Source organism: Haliotis asinina, chromosome 10 (assembly GCF_037392515.1).
Source record: "Haliotis asinina isolate JCU_RB_2024 chromosome 10, JCU_Hal_asi_v2, whole genome shotgun sequence".
Taxonomy (NCBI): Eukaryota; Metazoa; Mollusca; class Gastropoda; order Lepetellida; family Haliotidae; genus Haliotis; species Haliotis asinina.
The window spans coordinates 26,279,677-26,306,738 of NC_090289.1; the positions used below are offsets into that span (position 1 = coordinate 26,279,677).

General features: G+C 40.1%; 1 long non-coding RNA gene across 1 annotated transcript in view; it reads left to right on the forward strand.

Annotated features, from left to right (window-relative positions):
- The first annotated feature begins 6,613 nt into the window (after positions 1–6,613).
- Positions 6,614–27,062, forward strand: part of LOC137298826 (uncharacterized) — a 31,088-nt gene continuing 10,639 nt past the window's right edge. Inside the window, exon 1 of the long non-coding RNA XR_010957765.1 lies at positions 6,614–6,820. This is a non-coding gene — a long non-coding RNA (uncharacterized lncRNA). The remainder of the gene's footprint in view (positions 6,821–27,062) is intronic.

Here is a 27,062-nt window from a genome sequence, read left to right on the forward strand (position 1 = left end):
TATTTATTACTTACTTTCATCTTATATCTCTTTTGGACTTGTAATAAATATACTTAATAAACATAACCATTTGTCTAATTGATTCTTCTGGACTGATCCATTGGTATCAGCTTGGGCATTAGATATGCACTGAACCAGACATGTTGATGTTTTAAGGCTATATATAAAAGTGAAATATTATTTGTGAGCATAATAAGTTTTTATTGTCATTTTAAAAATAATAAGTTTGACTTTGCCTCATCCCCTTCATACATTTGTCCACTATAAGAATCAGTGTCTGTAAGAACGAGTTTGACTGAATCTACAACTCATTAACATGTGCTAAACTTTCCAAGCGGTATTTCTGAGAGAGAAAAAATAAAAATGTTTCCCTCTCTCGTCACTTTTTTACTATCAAAAATTAAAAAACAAGGTCCAACCGCCCTCGTCACGTTTGAAAAACATGTGCCCGAGAAACGTTTAATTAATTTTATGCAGCCTAAGCTGGTGTAATACAAAGGTATCCGCTGCAGTAGGTATCTTGTACAACACCAGAGTATTGATTATAGAAGGTAAGTAGTACGTATAAGCTATCCATAATCTGTCACACAGACCCAAAAATACATAAATATGTCCAAGAAAACCCATGCAAGTGTAGAATATGTGGCAAGTCTATATTTTCACAGTTTCATAATGTGTATTGTGTCTGGGGGGTTTGGGGCGGGCGCATTGCATCGTTTCTTTAAACATATTTTATTCATGAAAATATACAAGTCATGAATGGACGAACGTCGCTCCCATGTTAAAATATAGAGATACAAGCAAGTATAGAATGAGCTGACACAATAATGCTACAATTGCTATATATCAGCATATATCAGCTGGGACGCATACAGTACTTTGTCCAATTTTACTGCGCATTCCTGTACACGTAACTAAGTGTTTGCACGTATTTCATCTGCCACCGGATTCTTGTATTCTTTTAAGCGTACAGGGTCGTGTACTGTACACTAGGGGTTGTGACAACACTTAAAGCGTCAGTATAGTTGGGCTCGATACCGACACCTCAAACTTGCTAGATAACGAGCCTGGTGCCTCATCCAGCTCGCCCACCATGCACGCACACGCTGTTACCGTAAATGTGTTCGTGCTGAATCCCTTTAAATAGAAGAATGAATTTTGTTATAATTACATGTATTAATTGCATGTGGAGAAATAGTAATGTATAGCATTATGTATAGGAGAATGTCCAAAACCTCGCTATTATTTTCGCACGTGAAGCTTGTTCGACGCCGTTAGGCCGAGACAGGTTTCACGTGCGAAAATAGTAGCGAGGTTGAGGACTTTCTCCTACTTAAAACAAAGTTCGATCAAGCGTATAACTCAAACCAATGTTCTTGTGATATTCACGAACCAAACTAATGGGGGACTGTTCTAGCTGTACATGGCCATGACCAAACGTGTCGTTAAAACACGCAAATAAACGTGATCAACTATGGGAGGGCGGGGGTTATATATTCACGTTCATCATGACACGTACATCAGTGAACATCGTGGGACTCGGTAGGCCTATGCGGTATGAGTGATTCCGACATCGACGTATTTGGTACACAACACCGTTTCACAGACACTTTTGAGGTTGATGTTAGTTCAGACTCACTCACTAACGCATAATTAAAATGAGATGTTTAAACCTATGCAAGGGACAGTATCATTAATCACTTTAACTATACTATGTTTCACACTTTGGAAACGTGTATTTATAGTAATTACATTTGAAAATTAATCCTATTTTTAGACCTAAAGACGGAAAGTGCACCGCATTTTACTTGAGGCCCCTGAAATTTATTCGAGAAGATGCATGGTATGCTGATATTCCGGTTCGGTTGCACCCTTTGAGAGGCACTGTCGGACGACAGTGTAAAATGGCAAGATTTGGTGGATTTTATTCAAATCATTCACTGAGGGTGACTACAACAACACGTCTCTATGATTCTGGCCTAGACGAACAGCTGATAGTTGAGAGGACAGGACACAAGTCTCTGGCAATCCGAAGCTACAAGGTATGGCTAGCTGATACATTTGAATGTTGTTTGTATTGTTTGTTTTTCCGAAATATAAAGAATGGAAATCGTTCAGTGTGCGCATAAGAAATATCTCAAGGGAACTATTTCCATAACCTATAATTCATTCCTTTATTGCAGAGGACCTCAGCAGAGATGGAAGCCCGCGTAGATGGCGTCATTCAGAGGAAGTCCAGTAAACGTACATGCGCGGCTCTGTCGACAGTCAGAAGGCCTACTGAGACAGACACGGCACCGTCACCAACAGCTGCACCAGTTTTGACCACCACCAACAAGAGTGATGACGGCACTGCTTCGGAAAAGGAACGTGATTTGAAACTTGTTCTGAGGGACGGTGTTGTCTTGTCGCTGACATTCTGAGTTGAGAATAAACGTTATACCGGCCATGACATAATCTAATGTTATTTATTAAGACAGCTGAGAACATAAAACGCATTTACTGGTGTAAGGTCGTCCGGGAATTTGTTACAACATAATTTTGTGCAATTTTTGTTTTCTTTTTAAGTCTGCTCAACGTTTTTTTTTCAATCAGGTAAGTATCATCTGGCATATGTCGTCGTTTTACATGTAACTTTTTGCAGTTATGAAATTCACCTGAGATTATATAAAGGTGGTAAATAAATGCTCTGACAGTAATGAGTTTTGACTTTGATATAGGTACCACTTGCAGAATACCACCAGGTCCTTCTTTTGATCTGCACTAGTCACCACTGGATACTTATGGTTGCCAATATGAGGATATGATATAAGTATTCTGGATTCCATAAAGTCAACAGTGAGAGCTACACGATACTTTTCACACTGGCGGTAAGTACTAAAAATTTGACCTCTTCCGTTACATTCACCTAAAATGGCCTAACTTACAACGTGACATAAGTATATCTGTGAAGGTTCCTGCCTCCCTGTACACTGCCGTTCTATACACAATATGGTATGTACCTGTCACAATGACATAACGGCCATTATCTTCGTTGGGTAAAGCTGGTCAGGCTGAGCACGTCGGTACTTAACGTTTCCACAATGGATTGCGAGTGAAGTCGACATTTAATTGCAAGTGAAGCCTCAATTCGACAAGACGGACCCAACAGTACCCGATACTTACGACTACGCCAATGTCACTCGTCAATTATTCGTCAAGTCGTCAGGCAAGTTTTCTTAGGTTTATTACATTTAATAGGTGTCCACTTACTTAATATTCTTTCTATTTGCCAGACTAATCATCTAATCTAATCAATCAAAATTAATATAGTGCCGTGATTCCGCAGAGGCGTACCTCTTTACTCATATGTGTTGTACAGGCATATTAAAAAAAAGATACAGATACAGTTTTGCTGTTGGGCTTAATAGATGCCTCGGACATTTGCCATATCTGTACCAGGCTATGTTCTTGGGACCAGTCTGTAGAACACAACCAATATGTGGACAGGACACAAATCACATTACATTTAGGGGCATGTCATGTCCAGTTCCTTGTATTTTGCCCACAGCAATCATATGTGTTTTATACAAAAATATATATCATCGTAAATGTAGTGAATGTGAAACGCTACTATGTCTACATTATGCATACCTTTCAATATATATATATATATTGAACTCCCTGTAATATATATATATATTACAGGGAGTTCATGAAAAAAACGATATCCCGGGGATGCATGCTGGACAGAAAAAGAAGTGCCCTGTAGACTACAGGCGGATGGAAGTAGCTGTGGCGTATTTGTTCTCATGGTAAAGAGGTTCCTGAAAAAAAACAATAAATACAAAAACAAACAAGCAATAGAGAAAACGGCTGTAATAAAACACTCTTGACACATCCATTGAGAAATCTATCTATAATTCAGTACACATTTAATGAACAGAGTAATATCTTATGTGAAGTGGGCAAACTAAAATGAGTGGAATCTTGAAACACACCTTGATTATTTGTCAATATGCTTCAGAATGCTGTGACGGCACTCAGTGGCATGTCGTGTTGTGTATTCCGACAGTGTCACAGCGAGTACTTCAGGGGAATTGCAGCTGCTACATTTGTGGAGAAAATGAAGGACAATCGAGACACTCTTTGCGACCTACCATTTTGTAGTGATCCCCCAAAAAGGCAAAAGAAACATCAGTGGGTCTTCTGCGGTGGTTGTGACCGTTGGTGCCATTTCGTTTGTGCTGGAGCAACCGAAAGGCCGATACATGTGTCCACTTTGCTCTATAGTATGAACCCCGCCTTGTTTACATTCGTTACTGGTGAATGACTGGATGTTTTATATACAATCTGTGACTACAGAACATTTGTTTCTCAGAACATAGACATGCATGTAGCTCTATTATTATCTGGTGCTGGTGATAACCCTACTGTGTGTGGTGGTTTTCAAACGTAATTTTGTTATATCGCGACGCGTTTGCAGACCATGAAATATGCGAAGGTGTAAAAAACGATATACCTTTGCAATTGTTCAAATACAGCAGGGATATCACTGAAATCACACCGTAAACACGTCATGAATCTTATATGATTGGAACTCATTTCACTGTCATTTCACCTGTATGATATTCCAGCTATATGAGCGACATTCCACCAGTATGATATTCCACTTGTATGAGTGTCATTCCACCTGATGATATTCCACCTGCACGAGCATTCTACCAGTATGAGTGTCGCAGCTATATCAGTGTTGTTTCACCTGCATGAGCATCATTCCACTTATATGGGTCTTTACCTACCTGTGTCGGTGTTGTCACACCTGTATGAATGTTGTTCCACCTGTATGGGTGTTATTCCACCTCGATTGGTGTTGTCGTACCTGTGTCGGTGTTGTTCCAGGTGCACAGGCGTTGTCCCACCTGTATGAGTGTCATTCCGCATATATGTTTGTTGTCCCACCTGTACTGTATTCATGTCTTCTATTAGAATATTGTCATATTGTATAGGTGTATTTCGTGACATATTATGACTTATTTGGAATAAAATATGTCGGATACTTGTCATCCTGTGTTATAGAGTTTCTCTCTCAGTACACACATGCACCCGCTGCGTTGCAGAGTTTATCTCCTAAAAGACACAGGTACCCGCTGCCTTGAAGAGTTTATATCCTGAGACTCACAAGTACCCACTTCCTTGGGTGGTATATATCCTAACACGCAGATTCCCGCATCCTTGTAGACTTAACTCCTCATACAAACATGTACCTGTTGCGTTGTAGGTTTATCTCCTAATACACACAAGTACCCGCTGCGTAGTAGAATTTGTCTCCTAATACGCACTGATACCCGCTAGATGTACCCGTTCCCATGGTTACTTATTTCTCCTAAAACAAACAGGGGCATCTGCGGCTTTGTAGAGTTTATCGCCTGATACATTTAGAGATGTCAGCTGCCTAGTATGGTTTTATCTCTTAACACTCGCATTTACCCTGTGTTTGGTAGGGTTATGTCCCCAAACACACTCAAAGGAAATTGCTGCCTTGTAGATGTTTTTCTCCTAACACAGACATGGGGGAATGGTGCCTTTCTCCAAACACATTGTATAGAGAAACTGTTTTTGAAACTGTCACGTGCTTTTACAATATGTACATACATTAAATATATAAGCACTGGGGCTGTATGGCCTGTGAGACACTAAAATGACAGAATATAACAGCTTTACAATAAAATAAGAGAAAACAGTCAGATGGAAGTTATAACCACGTTGACGCACGCATGCACACAATAATGCTCTTCCTCAGTAATACACTCTCCATTGCATACACGCAATCAATCATTTACACAGATTAGCAATCGGATAATCACGCGCTCACATACACAATCACAAGCTTCTTGTGGTTTCAGGGTGCTTTATTCCTTATTACATATTCATTAATTAATTACTTAGTTCCCACCAGGCGTGTACTTTGTCATCTGACATATACAGGGGTAACCGCTGCTTTGTAGCGTTTCATCTCCAAACATATGTAACTGCTGACCAGCTGCCTTGCAGAGCTTATTGCATTCCTAAGGGAAAATACTACATTTAATACTTACGGAAAATATTTTTTTTGTTACAGATGTCGTATTGTTTGTTACAGATATGCTCAATATATGAGCATGTACAAATATGTTGAACATAACACTTGTACGATCATTGAATGAACTCAGTTTGTGTTCGATTTTATTTATAAATTAAAAAATTCGCAGCACAAAATATATCTGTATGCAAGATTCGTAATAATTAAATTCATTTCACAAAGTCTGATAAAAAGCCCCAAAAATATATATGCACAGCATTGGTACCATAACTTCAATGTTATGACAGAAATTTGAGTCTACACTGGTAGTGACGCAAAAAACTTCTTCATTATCAATTATTATGCTACCATATATTAAATTAGTTAATTGCAGTGTGAATGACAGCATTATATGAAAGGACCGTCGTGCATATAACAGACTTATATACACGACATTGTCTTGTCGTGTATATAAGAGCATTATATACACGATGTCGTGTATATAGCCACAGCCTTCGCTTTCTCGACTGTAGTATCTCCAAGGGAGGCAATTCACCTCAACCGCCACATCTCGCGTCTAACATTACAAAGTTTTTTGTGGTCAGTCGGTATCTGCACTGTAAAGTTGTGTCAATCACACAGTGTCCTGGGCAACATCAGAATTCCGGTTTAATAAGCGTAGTTTTTGTGTTTGTGTTTTTAATCTGTATAAAGGTTTTGTGTAGCGGGTGTCATGTGTTTAAAGGTACCTCCAACAGATAGTACCCAGCTGCGGTAATGGTGAGTGCAATATTTGTAGATATGTTCATCTTCAAACACATTCTTCCTAAATATGGAATGTTAATACTTTAAATGTTATTATCAACTGGAATAACACCAAGTGATATTTAATATTTGTATTAACTCATTCTTCTAGCATGTATATTACTTAGCAATTCTATATATGTATATTATTACAACATTAAGCAATTCTATATGTATATTATTACAACATTAAGCATGAGTTCAGTTGGGATGAACCGAAGACGGGCCAACCAAGTAAGCGTGCCTCACCACCTGATCCTGTTAGTTGTCACTTACTACAAGCATAGTTGTCTTTTTTGGAAAGAAGGGATTGCTGAAGACCAATTCTAGCCAGTGAGTGTAGGAAATTTCCCCAGTAGGACAATTTCCCACTGGACATTTCCACATGTCGACTTTACCTGACACCTGTTTTGTAACTAGTAGCACATTTAATTCCCCATTCATCGTAAAACTGTAGTACTATAAATGCGATGGGATCAACTAATCTGTTATTATGTGCGTTCACTTGTTAGGGGTTATGGTATTAGCTCATCTGTGCAATAGGTGTGTCCCCATTAGGTGCATGTTGGTCACTTCGGCCTTTGGAATGTTTTGTATAATCTTTTCAAGTAGTTTTCAACATGGGTCTCAATATGTAGTGTCCATCAGCTCATGTAGCAAACACCTCATTACTGTATAAACGTCTCCAATAATTGCTTTCTCCAATATAAAATCACATTTACAGTATGGTATGAATAACCTGTTAGAATGCTGTCATATCCTAAATTCTGAAATGGAATTCATTCGGAATAACCAGTTTAGATTTGAAGCTCTGTTTCTATGGGTATAGGTCTACCCCATTCCAAGTGACTTTCAGGTCAATCAACATGATCAAATAGACAATGAACTCATTAAACTGAGTGATCCGGTTACATAATAACTGGTAATGTACTGAAAGCCATTAAAAATGGAATTTGACATTCATACTTTATTTACTCACTCAAATGTTAACATATATAGTTGTAACTGGCCCATTTGTTTTAAATAAACATCTGTGGATAACTTAATCAGAACATGTCCAATCAACAACAATGTCAGCGACGCAACAGCATCAAACAAAGGAGGGGGGCACTTGCAGTCAATATTGTGTATATCCACCATGCACTGCAAGGCAGTCTCGGGGATCACTGGAACACACACATTTCTCAGAAACAGCTGTTGGATGGTCAGTAATATTGAAGGGCCGACGTCAATTCAACACTTGTCTTTGGTCAAAACGACCATGTTCAAAAACGACCATGTTCAAGTCTTTCTTACATTTGTTGCTGCCCATCTGCAAAGGGTACGTTAAACCTGCATTAAGGCAGTCATTTGTCCTCTTTGCAGTATCACCAACTGTTTTGAACCTATTTTGCAAATGTGAGACTCGCATATTGTGGTCCTGTCAAGCTGTAGTCAAAGGTGGCGCACTGGGTCACGGACAAATGCATCACTTCCCTTGGCCCCCAATGGTGTATGAATGCACACTACAATGCCTGACAATCATCAGATCTGGAGAGACGCTGCTAATCATAGCAACAGTCTGATTATTTTCGTCTTGTGTCAAGTGTGAGATTTGCTCAATGTGATTCAGTATGACAATTCCATGTGCTTTTATAGGGAGTGAGTGAGTTTAGTTTTACGCCGCACTCAGCAGTATTACAGCTATATGGCAGCAGTCTGTAAATAATCGAGTCTGGACCAGACAATCCAGTGATCAACAACATGAGCATCGATCTGCGCAATTGGGAACCGATGACATGCGTCAACCAAGTCAGCAAGCCTGACCACCCGATCCCGTTAGTCGCCTCTTACGACAAGCTGAGTCGCCTTTTATGGCAAGCATGGGTGCTTTTATAGGGCATATGCACAACATTTTTAATGAATGTGGTTGTTTTTGTTCCAGGACAACAAATACCAATCGCGTTTTGAATATCTTTCAGTATATATATCTATAAAAGCTGCTTAAACTTATACTGTTGTAAAAATTCATATGCCCCACTGTATTCTTCTAGTGTTGGAAAGATAGCACATAATGGGTTGGAAGTGTGTTTGAAATACTGTTTCTCATAACTGGTACAATAATTTCTTCATAACACTCATAAGTATGGTATATTGTTGTAAATGAATAGTATTAAATCACCCTGTACTTTCTCTTTAAATGGGACCCGTAAAGGTCCCAGGGTAGAACTTTTACTTATCTCTGAATGGTGTGTGTTAGTACTCTACTAGTTTTACAATACCCAGCATACACCTTAGCAACACTATCACCCTACACATTGTGGTTTCCCTCAGCCTTCCAACTTGCTTTTTGTATATTAATTCTTAAAACAACAAAGAAAGTCACCAATAGAAAAATATAAAACCATACAAAAATCAATTATGTTATATTTATATGTATTATCATGAATTTACATGCATTGTATATCGCTCTTGCTGGTTTAATGCATTGCATAATAGTGTATTGTGTGCCATGAAGTTTCTTCTCATGTGTAAGCAGTACTCTACGCACCAATCAAGCTTCTTACATTTAATTATAAAAGTAAGTATTTGTTCACAAGATTTTTTTCACAAATGTTGTCATTCTTTACTGCTGATATGTCATCACATTATATGAATATAAACTACTTTATGTATGGCAAAATAATGTTTGCAGTTTTGTCAAGTTATATTTCTCTTTATGATATAAATTTACACCATCTGTTCCAAATCACACATCCATAATTTGTTTACAAAACACTAACAGAGCAAGTTCACTTTCAACAGTTCACCTTGGGCTTCCATAACTGTCGTTGAATCTGTACTGGTACATGTGTACTGATACACCTTCCAGGAACTATTGTAGTAGCTGGAATATTGCTGAGTGCAACATTAAAAGCCAGTCCAACCAACCAACTGTGGAACTGCAGCATTAAACCTTCATCCTTAGTTTCACCCCACAGCATCACCTCATATACAAATCTGGGCAATGAGTCACACCTGTATTTTCAGCACTACTTCTACATTGTCATTGTCAAGATCACAGATGATTTCGTTTATATAATTAGTTTATGGTACTGTAAATAGATGTAGTATGGTATTGTTAGAGTGTGTTATATATTGTTGGGAGTTGTTGTTAGATTATGTTCGGTAATACTATGGGAACAGGGTTATGTTCAGGGAAGCGTGACCAGGTATGGCCAGAGAGCTGGGGTGTTAATTTGTAAACAATAGAGAGGTGTTGAGTAGCTTGGGTATGGGAGGTCAATATAAATAGTGAGGAAGGGTAGTAATCTGCACAGTCAGCCAGAATCACCACTGTGTTCACCTGTATGGGTTCAACTTTTGTATGGGATTGCATCTCACGCTGGCTGGCGTAAGTTTTTATTATCATTATTACTTTTGTATTTATTGATTGAGTAGATGTAGCAAGAAATTGTTTTACTGATGTAGTATTTCTAGATATATGTGCATATTGTAACACTATATAGCCACAAAGCCATTCAAAATTTGAATGTTATCGTTCCACAAAAACTGTTCCACTTTCAAATATGTAAATCGGAGTAAAGTACATGCATAAAGTATAAGACATTGACACATGTCTTACTGAGTAACTGTAGTTACTTATATTGTATTGTAGTGTCCCGGAACTGGCCGGTTATCCTTAAAGTAAGGAGAGGGGTATTATCTCCGCCTGTAAGGAGACAGACAAGAGTCTTCCCTGTTGTACAAGGAGCATGTATCTCCTAGTAATGTGAGATGTGGATGGCACAGCCATCAACCATTACACAGGCCCCTTAAACTCCGTGAGGGAAACCATCGCCTGGGTGTGAGGGATACCACACAAATACCATGACGTCACCAAGTGGAACCAAAGTGCACTGACATTCTGATTACATTGTAAAGAGAAAGTGTTCTCTCTGAGTGGCTAATTCCTTTATTGTTATTTAGTTCAATTGTTTAGTTTCTGATTGGGATTATATGTAATCATTATCTATATTAGTGAGGGTATTAGGATTTTAGTGTAGTTAGTAGTAGTAGTAGTATTATTAGAACTTTAGCAATATAAGTGGTAGACAGAACTGTATATGTAGCTAGGTTAGGTAATTAGATTAGTTAGTTGTATTTGCACCTGTAGAATTAGTTTAGTATAGGTATTGGGGTTACTTATATCTTAAGGGGAGGAATAAAGTTTTGCAAAACAAACTATTCTTCTGTTGTGGTTACTTTGGTATGTGACATTTTGGTGGCAGCGGTGGGATAATTAGATTATTTGTCACTATCAAAGGGAACCCTAGTTGTGTTCTGTAGCGCATTTGATGTAGCGTTGTTGATTGTATATCGCTGCAGAATCTTTGTGTCCATAAAGAAGGGTTAGAACATACGGCACCACTTCTGCGTCCTTGAGTGTATGATTTGGAATTCAAGGGTGGAGGGTGTATGGTGGTTATTGGTCAGTTAAGGCCATTGGTTCGTCGTGAACATTTTGAACATTGGGATATATGGGAAATCACCTCCGGTTTTATTCTTGGTAGGATCCCTATTTATTCCAGACAGTTTGACTTTTTGTGTACCCTGCTTTGCCCTCATACAGACAATTATGGACATTGACAAACTTATCAAACTGGGTCAGAGTTTAGGGTATGAGAAAGATGATTTGAGAGTGTTTGTGAAAGAGCAAATGGAGTTGGAGAATGAGAAAGAAAAGGACAGGCTCGAACGGGAGGAAAGAGCTAGGGAGCGGGAGATTAAAAAGTTAGAACTGGAGGAAAGAAAGGAGAAAGAAAGGTTAGAATGGGAACGAGAGAGAGAACGATTAGAATTGGAGAAAGAAAAGTGTAAAATACAGTCAAATGAAAGAATAGAACTAGCCAAGTTAGAAAAGAGTGCGGCAGGAAATCAAGAAGGGCAGGTAGGAGAGAATAGATCGGCAGCCATTCCCAAGATGCCTAAAATGCCTCCATTTGACGACCACAATGACAATATTGATGCATATCTGCAAAGGTTTGAACGTGTAGCTACAGCGCAAGGCTGGGACCCGTCCCATTGGGCAGCTTACCTGTGTACTCTGCTGAAAGGTAAGGCTTTAGAAGTATACTCCCGGTTAAATGCCTTTGAGGCTGAAAATTACAATGCAGTTAAAACTGCATTACTTAAACGCTATGAAATGACTGAGGATGGATTCCATCAGAAATTTAGGACTGCTAAAACTGAAACAGGTGAGATTTTCACACAATTTGTAGTTAGAATTGAGAACTATTTCAACAGATGGATTGAACTAAGTGGTACACAAAAGACGTTCGAAGGTGTGAGAGATTTGCTGCTGCGTGAACAGATTTTGAATGTGACTGGAAGGGATCTGGGTATATTCTTGAGAGAGAGAAAGCCAAAAGACGCGATGGAAATGGCTAGACTAGCAGAGCAATTTATAGAAGCTAGAGGTACGAGTCATGGAAGATACAATAGACCAGTTATTCCAGGTCAAACTGACAAGCAGGTTTCCAAAGGGAAAATAGTCGAGGGTAGCGCATCAGGTAAACATGGTACTTGTTCCAAACAATTTGTTCCTATTAAGGAAAGGACATGTTACAACTGCAATCAAACTGGGCATTTGGCAGCACAGTGCAAGAAACCCAAGTTTAAAGTGGCAAGTATCCAGGTGAGTGAAGACAACACAAACATGTCTCTAATACATCCAGATAACACAAAAGTAGAGCCCTGCATACATGAAGTTCTAGATGGTGATGCAGCAACTTCAGAGGAGGTTACTAACGCAGATGTAGCCTCAGGGAGTGTGCTTACCAAAGATCACCGCATGCCATTTTATCAGGGAAAGGTAAACGACACTCCAGTAGATGTGCTTAGAGACACGGGATGTAACGGTGTAATAGTGAGGAGGTCAATGGTAAAAGATGCATGTTTGACTTCAGAAACACAATCTTGTAAATTAGCAGATAGCAGGATCTTGACACTTCCGGTAGCATGGATTACTGTAAATACGCCCTTTTACACGGGTATGGTGAGAGCAGCATGTATGGACACACCAATCTGTGACTTAATATTAGGCAATATTCCCGGAGTTAGAGAGCCAGGAGATCCAGACTTGATGTGGGATAAGCAGGACATTAAAACAGTAGGTGCTGTAGAGACAAGGAGCCAGAGAAGAGTACGCCAAGTAGGCATGGAACCCTTGAAGACATTGGAACCTGTTGGGTTGACACTGAGTCGAGGTGAGTTCGTATCCCTACAACATCAGGATTCAAGTCTGAACAAAATAAGAAAATTAGTGGAAGAAGGTAAGATTAGGGAGACCCGACATAGTACTTCCTCTTACTTTGTGGAGAATGATATGCTGTATAGGAAGCATACTTCCAATAAAATGGACAATGGTAAACAAGTTGTACAGGCAGTAGTACCGGTTGGATTGCACACACAGGTAATGAAGGTATGTCATGAAGCACTGATGGGTGGACATCTTGGAATCAAGAAGACTCTAGATAGGGTAATCTCACAGTTTTATTGGCCAGGAGTAATTGGTGATGTCAGAAGACATGTTCAGTCTTGTGATATTTGTCAACGTACCATGCCGAAGGGAAAGGTAAGGAAAATACCACTGGGACAAATGCCATTAATTGAAGTGCCATTTGAGAGGGTAGCTGTTGATTTGATTGGTCCATTGTATCCTGTCACAGACAAGGGTAATAGGTATATACTGACGGTGGTTGATTATGCAACACGATACCCAGAAGCAGTAGCTTTACCCAGAGAAGAGACGGAATATGTTGCCGAAGCTCTGTTCGAGATATTCAGTAGGGTTGGTATCCCCAAGGAGATATTAACAGACATGGGAGCCCAGTTCACGTCAGGCGTGATGAAGGAGGTAAGTAGACTATTGTCCATACATCAGCTTACTACTTCCCCTTATCATCCAATGTGCAATGGCCTAGTGGAGAAGTTCAATGGAACCTTGAAGACGATGCTGAAACGGATGTGTGCAGAACGACCAAATGACTGGGACAGGTATGTACCTGCTTTGTTATTTGCTTACCGAGAGGTACCTCAAGAGAGTTTGGGTTTTGCCCCATTTGAACTCTTATATGGACGCACTGTGAGAGGACCAGTACAGATTCTGAGGGAAATCTGGACAAGAGATATACCAAATCCAGAGGTAAGAACCACATATGAGTATGTGCTAGATCTTCAAAACCGTCTTGAGGAGACTATTCACGTAGCACAGCAAGAACTTCAAAAGAAAGCATGTAAATACAAAAAGTTCTTTGATGTGAAGTCCAAGCCAAGAAAAATGAAGGTTGGTGATAAAGTATTAATTCTGTTGCCCACTGATTCAAACAAACTGTTGCTGCAGTGGAAAGGGCCATATGAAATACTGGATACCTTTGGCATTGGCAATTACAGAATACAGGTTGGTAACAAGATTAAAACCTATCATGCCAATCTACTGAAAAGGTACTTTCAGAGAGAGGAGGTCAAGGACACAGCTGTATGTGACGTCAGCATAGCTCAACTTGTGCATGTCAGTGCTGGTCTGGTGGATGTCAAGGCTGAAGAGGTGAGTATGTTAGACATAGCTTCACCTTCTTTAGTTTCTAAGGAAACGTATCAGGATGTAGACATTTCTGAAGATTTGACAGAGGAGCAACAAAATGAGGTGAAGGAGCTCATAAGTGAATTCAAAGATGTACTGAGTGATTTACCAGGGAAGGTAGATTGTATGGAATATAAGATCAAGCTGACATGTAATGAGCCTATACGATCCAAGCCCTATCCACTTCCTCATCATATGAGAGATGTTGTAGCCAAGGAGATACAGCTAATGTTAGACATGGGGGTGATAGAACCTTCTCAGTCACCATATGCATCCCCCATTGTACTTGTGAAGAAGCCTGACTCGACTTACAGATTTTGTACCGATTTTCGCAAACTGAATCAGGTGACCGTATTTGATGCCGAACCAATTCCATTAGCTGATTCCATCTTTGCAGGGTTACGGAACTGTAAATATCTTACCAAAATTGATGTAAGCAAAGCATATTGGCAGATTCCAATGGAAGAGAGTAGCAAAGAACTGACAGCATTTATAACTCCTGATGGATTATACCAATGGAAGGTGATGCCATTTGGAGTAGTTAATGCACCTGCAGTATTTTCCCGACTGATGAGACAAGTATTGCACAACATACCAAATACAGACAACTTCATAGACGACATCATAGAAGGAACTGAGAACTGGTCACACCACATGGTAAGTCTGAGAGCAATATTTACGAGGTTAAGACAATTCCATCTTACAGCTCGACCTTCAAAGGTAAAAGTGGGATATAAACATCTGGACTTTTTAGGGCACAAGGTGGGTAGTGGTCTTATTCAACCAGAAGGTAAGAATGTAGAAAAGATCCTAAATGTGGAGCGACCTCAAACCAAGAAACAAGTGAGAGCGTTGTTGGGACTGACCGGGTACTACCGGAAATTTATCCCAAACTATGCAGCCATAGCAGTTCCGCTAACTGATCTCACAAAGAAAGGAAAGCCAAACAAGGTAATATGGACAGAAAGCCAGGAATTAGCTTTCACTACGTTAAGAACCCATATGTCAAGTTTTCCTATCTTGAAACTACCCGACTTGAAGAAACCATTCTTGGTAAGAACAGACGCTTCTGACGTTGGAATCGGAGCTGTACTGCTACAAGAACAGGTAGGTGAGCGATTTCCAATATTGTTTGTGAGTCGGAAGTTAGTAGATCGTGAGAGAGCGTATTCTACAATAGAAAAAGAGTGTTTGGCTATTGTGTGGGCAATACAGAAGTTAGAAAGATATCTGTATGGGAGAGAATTTATTTTGGAGACTGACCATCAGCCCTTAATATGGATGACCAAGGCAAAAATGACCAATGGACGAGTGATGAGGTGGGCCCTGACTTTGCAACCCTACAGATTTCTAATTCGTGCAATCAAAGGAAGTGAGAATGTTGGGGCTGATCTCTTGAGCCGGTGTTCACCCTAGTCATACTATGTGTATGGCAGTGTGTAAATAATGTACTCTCTGCATATCCAGATTATTTGTCAGCAGTTATTTCTTATGTATTACTGTGCTATTGTACATTTAGACAATTGTGTTTTATGATATTTATGCATTAAAACAAACTTAAATGTGATCTTGAGTGTAATATATAATTGTACTTGTGTACAATTACTTGAAGAGGGGAGTGATGTCAAGATCACAGATGATTTCGTTTATATAATTAGTTTATGGTACTGTAAATAGATGTAGTATGGTATTGTTAGAGTGTGTTATATATTGTTGGGAGTTGTTGTTAGATTATGTTCGGTAATACTATGGGAACAGGGTTATGTTCAGGGAAGCGTGACCAGGTATGGCCAGAGAGCTGGGGTGTTAATTTGTAAACAATAGAGAGGTGTTGAGTAGCTTGGGTATGGGAGGTCAATATAAATAGTGAGGAAGGGTAGTAATCTGCACAGTCAGCCAGAATCACCACTGTGTTCACCTGTATGGGTTCAACTTTTGTATGGGATTGCATCTCACGCTGGCTGGCGTAAGTTTTTATTATCATTATTACTTTTGTATTTATTGATTGAGTAGATGTAGCAAGAAATTGTTTTACTGATGTAGTATTTCTAGATATATGTGCATATTGTAACACTATATAGCCACAAAGCCATTCAAAATTTGAATGTTATCGTTCCACAAAAACTGTTCCACTTTCAAATATGTAAATCGGAGTAAAGTACATGCATAAAGTATAAGACATTGACACATGTCTTACTGAGTAACTGTAGTTACTTATATTGTATTGTAGTGTCCCGGAACTGGCCGGTTATCCTTAAAGTAAGGAGAGGGGTATTATCTCCGCCTGTAAGGAGACAGACAAGAGTCTTCCCTGTTGTACAAGGAGCATGTATCTCCTAGTAATGTGAGATGTGGATGGCACAGCCATCAACCATTACACAGGCCCCTTAAACTCCGTGAGGGAAACCATCGCCTGGGTGTGAGGGATACCACACAAATACCATGACGTCACCAAGTGGAACCAAAGTGCACTGACATTCTGATTACATTGTAAAGAGAAAGTGTTCTCTCTGAGTGGCTAATTCCTTTATTGTTATTTAGTTCAATTGTTTAGTTTCTGATTGGGATTATATGTAATCATTATCTATATTAGTGAGGGTATTAGGATTTTAGTGTAGTTAGTAGTAGTAGTAGTATTATTAGAACTTTAGCAATATAAGTGGTAGACAGAACTGTATATGTAGCTAGGTTAGGTAATTAGATTAGTTAGTTGTATTTGCACCTGTAGAATTAGTTTAGTATAGGTATTGGGGTTACTTATATCTTAAGGGGAGGAATAAAGTTTTGCAAAACAAACTATTCTTCTGTTGTGGTTACTTTGGTATGTGACATGGCATATTACCATGGCATAATTCGCAATCACATGTATGTATATGTCATTACTCATTTAACCTACCTAAAAACCTACTCTCCTGATGGGCTGAAATGTTTTCACAGTTAATGTGTGCTAATTGCCTAAAACAGAAATATGTCTGTATCACTTCAGTAACCATCAACAGCACAACTCAAGGGAAGGTCACCTACCGCCTCATAGCTGAAAGAGGTGATGATCTCACTTCACAGAATACTGAAATGCCTTTTGCCTACATCATCTCCTTTGCACAAAATGTATTCACATGTATTCACAAGATCCTTGTGTTGTCTTATACCTACAATATCGGTCGGCTTATGACTAACATAACCATGTATGCATGTGGTCAATAATAATATTCCCCAAGTGTTACTTGAATCACAACAGAACACAATAAACTTAAACAAGCACATTTATTAATGCACGCTCAAAATAACACAAAATTTTCAAACATATAATGTTTACTGTGCATACTCTGAAGTCAGCTTAGCCACTGTGAGAATATTCCCACTTCCCAAATACAAGTGTCCCTCTCACTGGTCCTGCAAACACCTCCCACTACCACATCAGCAGCCCAGTGGCAAACATTATTTGATCAGGAACCCTCTGGCTTATGAATATAAGCATCTCCAGAACCTACAATAATACCGCTTGAGATTACCACATTGTTTATCTGACATTATTACTAGGTTATTATGGTACAGAGGTATAGCACACATAACCAACACAACTAGTACCTCTTCTAGGTGCTGGTATATGTCTCCCTCCATCCTTGCGTGTCAATCTGAACATCGTACTATCAATCTCAACTCACTTTGCGTCATACAACACTTGCAGTCACTTTTCGCACCCATTACTCTGGCTTTCTCATCGTCATTACAAGGTACCCATTCACAGCTGAGTTGCTAGGTACACAAGTACAAGTCATGGTACTGTGTCCAGGTTAACCGCATGTTGCTGTACCTTCAAGTAGGTGTTTGTATAAATACATGTGTCCACCATTTGCTCATATACCAAGGCATTCATGGGTTCTTGCAAGTTCAGAAGGTTGTGTTCTGTACACTAGGGGTGGTGATAACACTGAAACAATCTGCACATAAAGATGACACTTAGTTACAGGTGGGCTCCACTGACAGTTCAAGCTTGCTGCATCACTAACCTGGCCTCTTGGCTAACAAGCCCACTGCTGCTTCACATACATGGCAGTCACCTCTTAGATGTTGGCTTTATACCCTATGTCATTGATATCTTATTGGTTCACTGTACACTTCTGCAGTTCTCTTTCTTTCCTTATGTTCCCCAAGTATACTTTCCATCCATAATCTGAAGGCCTCAATCGTTTAGTTAGGAGTTTACTCATGTACTTGTAAATATCTAACCTCATATTCTTAGCTTCCATGTCCTTTATTTATCCCAGTACATTTAATGTCAACATCTCACACATTCAAGACATGTTCACACAAAAAAAAATAATGTCTACCTGATTTTTTTCAGAGAGCTTTAAAAACACCATCACTCCCTAGTCAATAATGTTTTTGTAATGCTCAGTCTAATGTTCCATTCAGTGCAAGTATTTAGCTTGTTCTAACAACACTTGTAATACATTGTGTTTTGTCATACTGTGAAACATGTAGGTATCACTCCATCTTATCAGAATATTGTTTTGTTCACCCTGTTGAGTTAGTATTTAATTTCATCTTAAAAAGTGTAATTTGAAGTACATGTGCTACATGTGTTTACTCATATGCTCGACATGTATCTCTTTACTCATCATGGAGTTAACCAAAATATTTGCTTATTGTTCTTATGAATTTCTTTTATATGTTGTGTTATGGTATATCAAGGTAAAAACATTGAGGTTCACTGCGGTAGTCTAGTGGTTAAAGCTTTGGTCTGTCACACCTTGGTGTGAATCCCCACATGGTTTAATATGTGAACCTCATTTCTGGTGTTCTCTGCCCTGATGTTGCTGAAATATTGCTCAAAGCAGTGTAAAACCAAACTCAGTCAGTCAGAAAATGAATCACCCTGTGTTAGCCTATCCCATTCTAATGAAATGGTATTAGCTTTTCATTCATGAATGGCATAGTTTCCAGGCCAGGCCGCGTGGAGGCCCAGGGTATCTGGCCCAAAAAAAAAAAGGGGGCTAAAAGGTCTCATTGAAAAACTTCATTGTTCTACCCCAACACAAACAGCTCCCAAGCATCGGCTTGAATCATTCTTCATTGTCAGGTTATCCTGATGAGCACAGTTTCTGCATTGAACACTCTATATGAGTCTTCTAATTGTCATGTTATCCAGACTGTCTGACATCTGTTCTGTAGAGAGGGCTGGTGGGAGAGGCTTGCTTGTCATGTCACCATCACTGGTATATCTTCAGAAACAAATACTGCTGAGAGGGTCATGACTGTCATGTTATCCTCACTGACTGATATCTCTTCTCAAGTGAAGGCTGCTGTGAGGGTCTTGGTTGTCATGGTATCTGTTCTGAAGGCAGTTTTAATGGTGTTTTATTGTCAGATTATCCACATCTGTTTTGTGGAAAGAGCTGCCGGGAAGGTCTTGATTCTCTTGTTACCTTGGCGACTGGCATCTGTTCTGAAGGCTGTTTTAATGGTCTTCATTGTCATGTTATCCTGGCTGACTGGCATCTGTTCTGAAGGCTGTTTTGATGGTCTTCATTGTCATGTTATCCTGGCTGACTGGCATCTGTTCTGAAGGCTGTTTTGATGGTCTTCATTGTCATGTTATCCTGGCTGACTGGCATCTGTTCTGAAGGCTGTTTTGATGGTCTTCATTGTCATGTTATCCTGACTTACTGGCATCTGTTCTGAAGGCTGTTTTGATGGTCTTAATTGTCATGTTATCCTGACTGACTGGCATTTGTTCTGTAGAGAGGGTTGCTTTGCAGGTCTCAACAGTCATGTTATCCTGACTTACTGGCATCTGTTCTGAAGGCTGTTTTGATGGTCTTAATTGTCATGTTATCCTGACTGACTGGCATTTGTTCTGTAGAGAGGGTTGCTTTGCAGGTCTCAACAGTCATGTTATCCTGACTTGCTGACATTTGTTTTGTAGACAGGGCAGCTGTGAGAGTCTTCATTGCCATGTTATCCTGACAGACTGGCATCTCCTCTGAAGTTAAGGCTGCTAGGAGGGTCTTCATTGTCATGTTTTCCTGACTTACGTGCATCTCTTCTCTTGAGAGGGCTGCTGTGAGAGTCTTCATTGTCGTGTTGTCCTGACTGACTGGCATCTCTTCCGTAGAGAGGGGTCCTATGAACGTCTTGATTGTCTTGTCATCTTGACTGACTGGTATCTGTTCTGTAGAGAGGGCTCCTGTGAGAGTCTTAATTGTCATGTTATTCGCGCTGACTGGCATCTCTTTTGTAGAGAGGGCTGTGGCAGATTCATTTCATGTTATCCTGAAACAGGCATCTGGTCTGTGGACATGGCTGCTGGGAAAGTGTTGCTTGTCATGTTATCCTGGCTGACTGGCATCTGTTCTGTAGTGAAAGCTGCTGGGAGAGTCTTCAGTGTCCGGTTATCCTTACCACAGGCACACTGTAGCACAAATGGGGTTGTGCAGCATAGAGAATATTACAAGTCTTCTTATGAGCCAAGTGAGCAAAGTCTGACAACATGCTTCATTCACTTCTGATCGAGAAATATTTTTTATGTCAAAATAGAAAATCGACACCATTAAAGGTACACTCCCATTTCTTCGGTTAGTGCTCTCATATTTCCTACCCCATGTTTACTAATTACTCATGTGAAGCATGTTTTATTTAACATTTTTAGCACCACTCGTGGTATTCTGATTGTTTTTTACCTCCATTATTTTCATAAGATCCTCACACTCACATATCAGTGTACCAATGATATTGCACCTGGTTATCTATGTGAACTGGTTCAAAAGTATGTCCCTACAAGAACACTCCGTTCCAGTGGGCAACACCTATTTAAGGTCTTCAACATAAGGCTCAAGACATTGGAGGAAGATTGTTTGCATATAATGCTGCTGTTATATTGAATGCTGTCCCTATTCATCTCAAATCAGCTTCAACGCTAACCTGTTTCAAGAAGCATCTTAAGACCTACCTCTTCAGTAGAAATTGACTGTCAACATGTAGATATATGAAATCTGTTTGTGCTTTGAGCACACTTTTGTGTGGAGTTTAGCGCAATAACATAACTCATTATTATTATTATTATTATAATTTTCAAAACATTAATTCTACATAAAAGCACATCTGGCATAATGGGTGAATGAAGCAGGCTAGGTAATTGTAAGTATTCCATATGGAATAATATCCTAATATCCTCCTGTTCCTTCACTCCATTTAACCGGAAGCTGGAAGGGAGAATGGCGGCGAAGAACGGTCTGCTATACCCCAGGTTGCGCTTAAAATGTTGAATAAAAAATATTTCATGTGAGTAATTGTTCAACATGGGGTTGGAAATGTGAGAGAACAACCCAGTGAAGAAATACATGTATACCTTTGATGGTGGCAATATTAAATTTTGAGAAAAAATATTCTGCGATCAGAAGCATGTTGTCAACCTTTACTTGCTTTGCTCGCATGTAAGAGGACTGGTCATTTTGTCTACGCTGAGCAACACATTTGCACTACAGTCTGCCTGTGTCCTGACTGACTGGCATCGGTCTTGTGGAGAGGGCTCCTGGGAGGGTCTTCTTGGTCATTTCATCCTGACTCGCATCTGTTCTGTGGATATGGTTGTTGGGAGAATCTTCATTGTCATGTTATCCGGGCTTACTGGCATCTGTTCTGTAGAGAAGACTGTTGTAAGGGTCTTGATTATCATGTTATCCTCACTGGCATCTGTTCTGTAGAGAGGGCTACAGGTAGGGTCTTCATTGTCATGTTATCCTGGTCTGCATCTGTTCTGTAGAGACGGCTGCTGGAAGAGTCTTGATTCTCATGTTATCACGACTTACTTGCATCTGTTCTGTAGAGAGTGCTCCTGGTAGGGTCTTCACTGTCATTTTATCCTGGTCTGCATCTGTTCTGTAGAGAGGGCGAATGTGAGGGTCTTGATTATCATGTTATCCTGACTGGCATCTGTTCTGTAGAGACTGCTTCCGGCAGGGCTTCATTGTCATGTTATCAAGGCCCACATCTGTTCTGTAGAGAGGGCTTCTGGTAGAGTCTTCATTGTCATGTTATCCTGACTGGCAACTGTTCTGTAGAGACTGGTAGGGTCTTCATTGTCATGTTATCCTGACTGGCATCTGTTCTGTAGAGAGGGCTTCTGGTAGGGTCTTCATTGCCATGTTATCCTGGCTCGCATCGCTTCTGTAGAGATGGCGGCTTGGAGAGTCTTCACTGTCATGTTATCTTGACTTACTGGCATCTGTTCTGTAGAGAGGACTGCTGTGAGAGTCTTGATTATCATGTTATCCTGACTGTCATCTATTCTGTAGACAGGGCTTCTGGAAGGGTCTTCATTGTCATGTTATCTTGTCCTGCGTGTGTTCTGTAGAGATGGCTCCGTTGAGAGTCTTGATTGTCATGTTTTCCAGACTGGCATCTGTTCTGTAGACAGGGCTCCTGGGTGGTACTTCATTGTCATTTCATCCTGACTCGCATCTTTTCTGTAGAGACCGCTGCTTGAAGAGTCTTGATTGTTTTGATATTCATGACCCTGGTAGGGTCTTGATTATCATGTTATCCTGACTTACTGGCATCTGTTCTGTAGAGAGGGCTTCTGGAAGGGTCTTCATTGTCATGTTATCCTGGCCCACATCTGTTCTGTAGAGACGGCTGCTGGGAGAGTCTTGATTGTCATGTTATCACGACTTACTGGCATCTGTTCTGTAGAGAGTGCTCCTGGTAGGGTCTTCACTGTCATTTTATCCTGGTCTGCATCTGTTCTGTAGAGAGGGCTGATGTGAGGGTCTTGATTATCATGTTATCCTGACTGGCATCTGTTCTGTAGAGACTGCTTCCGGCAGGGCTTCATTGTCATGTTATCAAGGCCCACATCTGTTCTGTAGAGAAGGCTTCTGGTAGAGTCTTCATTGTCATGTTATCCTGACTGGCGTCTGTTCTGTAGAGAGGGTTCCAAGTAGGGTCTTCATTGCCATGTTATCCTGGCTCGCATCGCTTCTGTAGAGATGGCGGCTTGGAGAGTCTTCACTGTCATGTTATCTTGACTTACTGGCATCTGTTCTGTAGAGACCGCTGCTTGAAGAGTCTTGATTGTTTTGATATTCATGACCCTGGTAGGGTCTTGATTATCATGTTATCCTGACTTACTGGCATCTGTTCTGTAGAGAGGGCTTCTGGAAGGGTCTTCATTGTCATGTTATCCTGGCCCACATCTGTTCTGTAGAGACGGCTGCTGGGAGAGTCTTGATTGTCATGTTATCACGACTTACTGGCATCTGTCCTGTAGAGAGTGCTCCTGGTAGGGTCTTCATTGTCATGTTATCCTGGTCCGCATCTGTTCTGTAGAGAGGGCTGCTTGGAGAGTCTTGATTGTCATGTTATACTGACTGGCATCTCTTCTGTATGGAGGGATCCTGGGTGGGTCTTCATTGTCATTTTATCCTGACTCGCATCTATTCTGTAGAGAGTGCTCCTGGTAGGGTCTTCATTGTCATGTTATACTGGCTCGCATCTGTTCTGTAGAGAGGGCTGCTTGGAGAGTCTTCATTGTCATTTTTTCCTGTTTCGCATCTGTTCTGTAGAGACCGCTGCTATGACAGTCTTGATTATCATGTTATCCTGGCTTGCATCTGGTCTGTGGACAGGGCTGCTGGGAAAGTCTTGCTTGTCATGTTTTCCTGGCTGGCTGGCGTCTGTTCCATAGTGAAGGCTGCTGGGAGAGTCTTCAGTGTCCGGTTATCCTTACCACAGGCACACTGTAGCGCAAGTGGGGTTGCGCAACATAGAGAATATTACACGTCGTCTTATATGTCAGCAAAAGTTTGACAACATGCTTTCCTCGCTTCTGATCAAAACATATTTTGTTTTATTGTCCAAATAGAATATCACCACTATTAAAGGTACACTCCCATTTCTTCACTTAGTTGTGCTGTCACATTTCTTACCCCATGTTTAATAATTACTCATGCGAAGCATGTTTTGTTCAACATTTTTAGCGCCACTCGTGGTATTGTTATTGTTCTTTGCCTCAGTTAACCCTGCCAGCTTCCGGTTGAATGGAGTGACGGAAAAAGAATAAGCAGAAATTATACAAAAATACCATATTGCCTAGTTTTATCAAGAACCTTTTGCAATTCATTTGTCTTATCTATCGTCACTATTGTTAGAATGTTCATGACAATAATACTACATATAAGCAATTCTGGCGTAATGGCCGAATGAAGCAGGGGAGGTAACTGTACATATTCCATATGGAATAATACCCTAACACCCTCCTGTTCCTTCACTCCATTGAACCGGAAGCTGGAAGGGAGAATGGAGGCAAAGAACGGTCTGATATACGAGTTGCGCTTAAAATGTTGAATAAAAAATATTTCATGTGAGTAATTGTTCAACATGAGGTTGGAAATGTGAGAGAACAACCCAGTGAAGAAATGGGTGTATACCTTTGATGGTGGCAATATTAAACTTTGAGATGAAAAATATTCTTCGATCAGAAGCATGTTGTCAACCTTTGCTTGCTTTGCTCGCATGTAAGAGGACTGGTCATTTTGTCCATGCTGAGCAACCCATTTGCGCTACAGTCTGCCTGTGTCCAGACTGACTGGAATCGGTTTTGTAGAGAGGGCTCCTTGGAGGGTCTTTTTGATAATTTTATCCTGGCTCGCATCCGTTCTGTGCATAAGGAGTCTTTACTGTCATGTTATCCTGATTGGCATCTGTTCTGTAGAGAGGGCTCCTGGTAGGGTCTTGATTATCATGTTATCCTGGATTGCATCTGTACGTAGAGAGGGCTCCAGGAAGGGTCTTGATTGTTATCTGTTCTGAAGGTTCCTTTGAGGGGTTTTAGGCTGGTCTAAAGTCTAGACTGCATGTCTGGCTTGCATCTGTTCTGTAGAGAGGGCTACTAGGAAAGTCTGGATTGTTATGTTATCCTCACTGATTGGCATCTGTTCTGTATAGACAGCTCCTGGGAAGGTCTTGATTATCATGTTATCCTAGCTCTCATGTGTTCTGTAGAGACGGCTGCTGGGAAAGTCATGCTTGTCATGTCATCCTGACTGGCATTGGTTTTGTAGAGAGGGCTCCTGGGGAGGCTCTTCATTGTCGTGTTATTCTGGCTCCCATCTGTTCTACAGTGAGGTCTGCTGGGAGAGTCTTGCTTGTCATGCTATCCTGGCTGACTGTCATCTGTTCTGAAAGGGGAGTTAGGAGAGTTTTGATTGTCATGACTGTCATCTGTTCTGAAAGGGGAGCTAGGAGAGTCTTGATTGTCATGACTGGCATCTGTTCCGTAAGGGGCTGCTGGAAAAGTCTTCATTGTCGTGTTATTATCCTTACTGACATCTGGTGTATATATTGATGTTGTTAAGATTAGAAATAGGGTACTCTTGAATTTATAACATACATTAAGTCTATACCATTTTGTGCTAAATGCTGTATGTGACTGTCTGTCAGTATCACATTTGGATCAATTACGAGCCTGCTCAGTGTGAAATCCGGGTTTTTTGTGAGTATACACTGTGCCCTGCAGTGATAGTGAGAATTTGTCCAAAATGATTGAAGACTGTTTGCCCTCTTACTGTAAAATTGTCTGTACTCTGGATGTCTCACAGCTATGTCAAATGGTGCAACTGGTGGGTGAATGAAGTTCGTTCTGCATCCTTGACATTTCCTTATGCGTCTATTTAAGGCGATCAATTGGAAGTTATTCTCTGTGTGTCCAGCCAGCCTAGTATGTGATCCATGGGACATATTTTGTTCCTGTGTGCCTTTTTGTAGGAATAAAGATGAAGTTTCCAATCTGTTGCCCTCATTTTCTACATCAGGTACCTGGCACACACAGCACACAAAGGTCTCATTTTGCAGTGTTCTAAATGATTCCCTTCTGCCTGAACATTCAAGGTGATACCAATACTTGCAGCTCTCACACTGTACCTGCAATACCAAGGCATTATTATTACTTTGGCTTTATTGTTTCAGGCGTGTGTCTTTTCCATCAGTCCAGAATGTTTATCATTTTGTCATTCCACATGGATATAAAAGTTATTGAAACATTATTTCTTCAGTATTATGTGCTGTAATAGCCATAAATCCTTACCCATCGTTGTGCCCTTGGTTTGGTGCCTTGTGTTTTTGTTTCACATCTTTTATTGTCCTCCATATGTGTTTGCATTGAGCAGCCTCTACAGATATCTGCCATTGCATGTAAATCTGAAACAACACATCAATATTTGTTTAAAGAAGTTCACATTACTGTTAATTGATTATACTTTTTGGAAATGTTCATTGGTGTAATTTACTCTTTCAAGTTATAATGCATGTAACTCAGGTAACTAATAGAGTAGTATGTTTCAGTAATCTGTACTTACCAGCTTCTTGCAACAAATGTGATGCTATCTGTACTCTTGACTCAGCGGTATCAAATCTGGTACACATGTTCTCCCCATCAAGCAGAATGTCAACAAACTGAAATTTGAAATCGTTTTATTCATAAGAATTTGGTCTAATGTCTGGGTGAGTAATGTTAAACTGTGGTTACTGTTGTCAGACATAATAAGGTCACTGATTTATTTAACATTTTTAAGCAGTAATATTGTTTCGATTTTCTTTGACGTCAGCTGTGTCTGT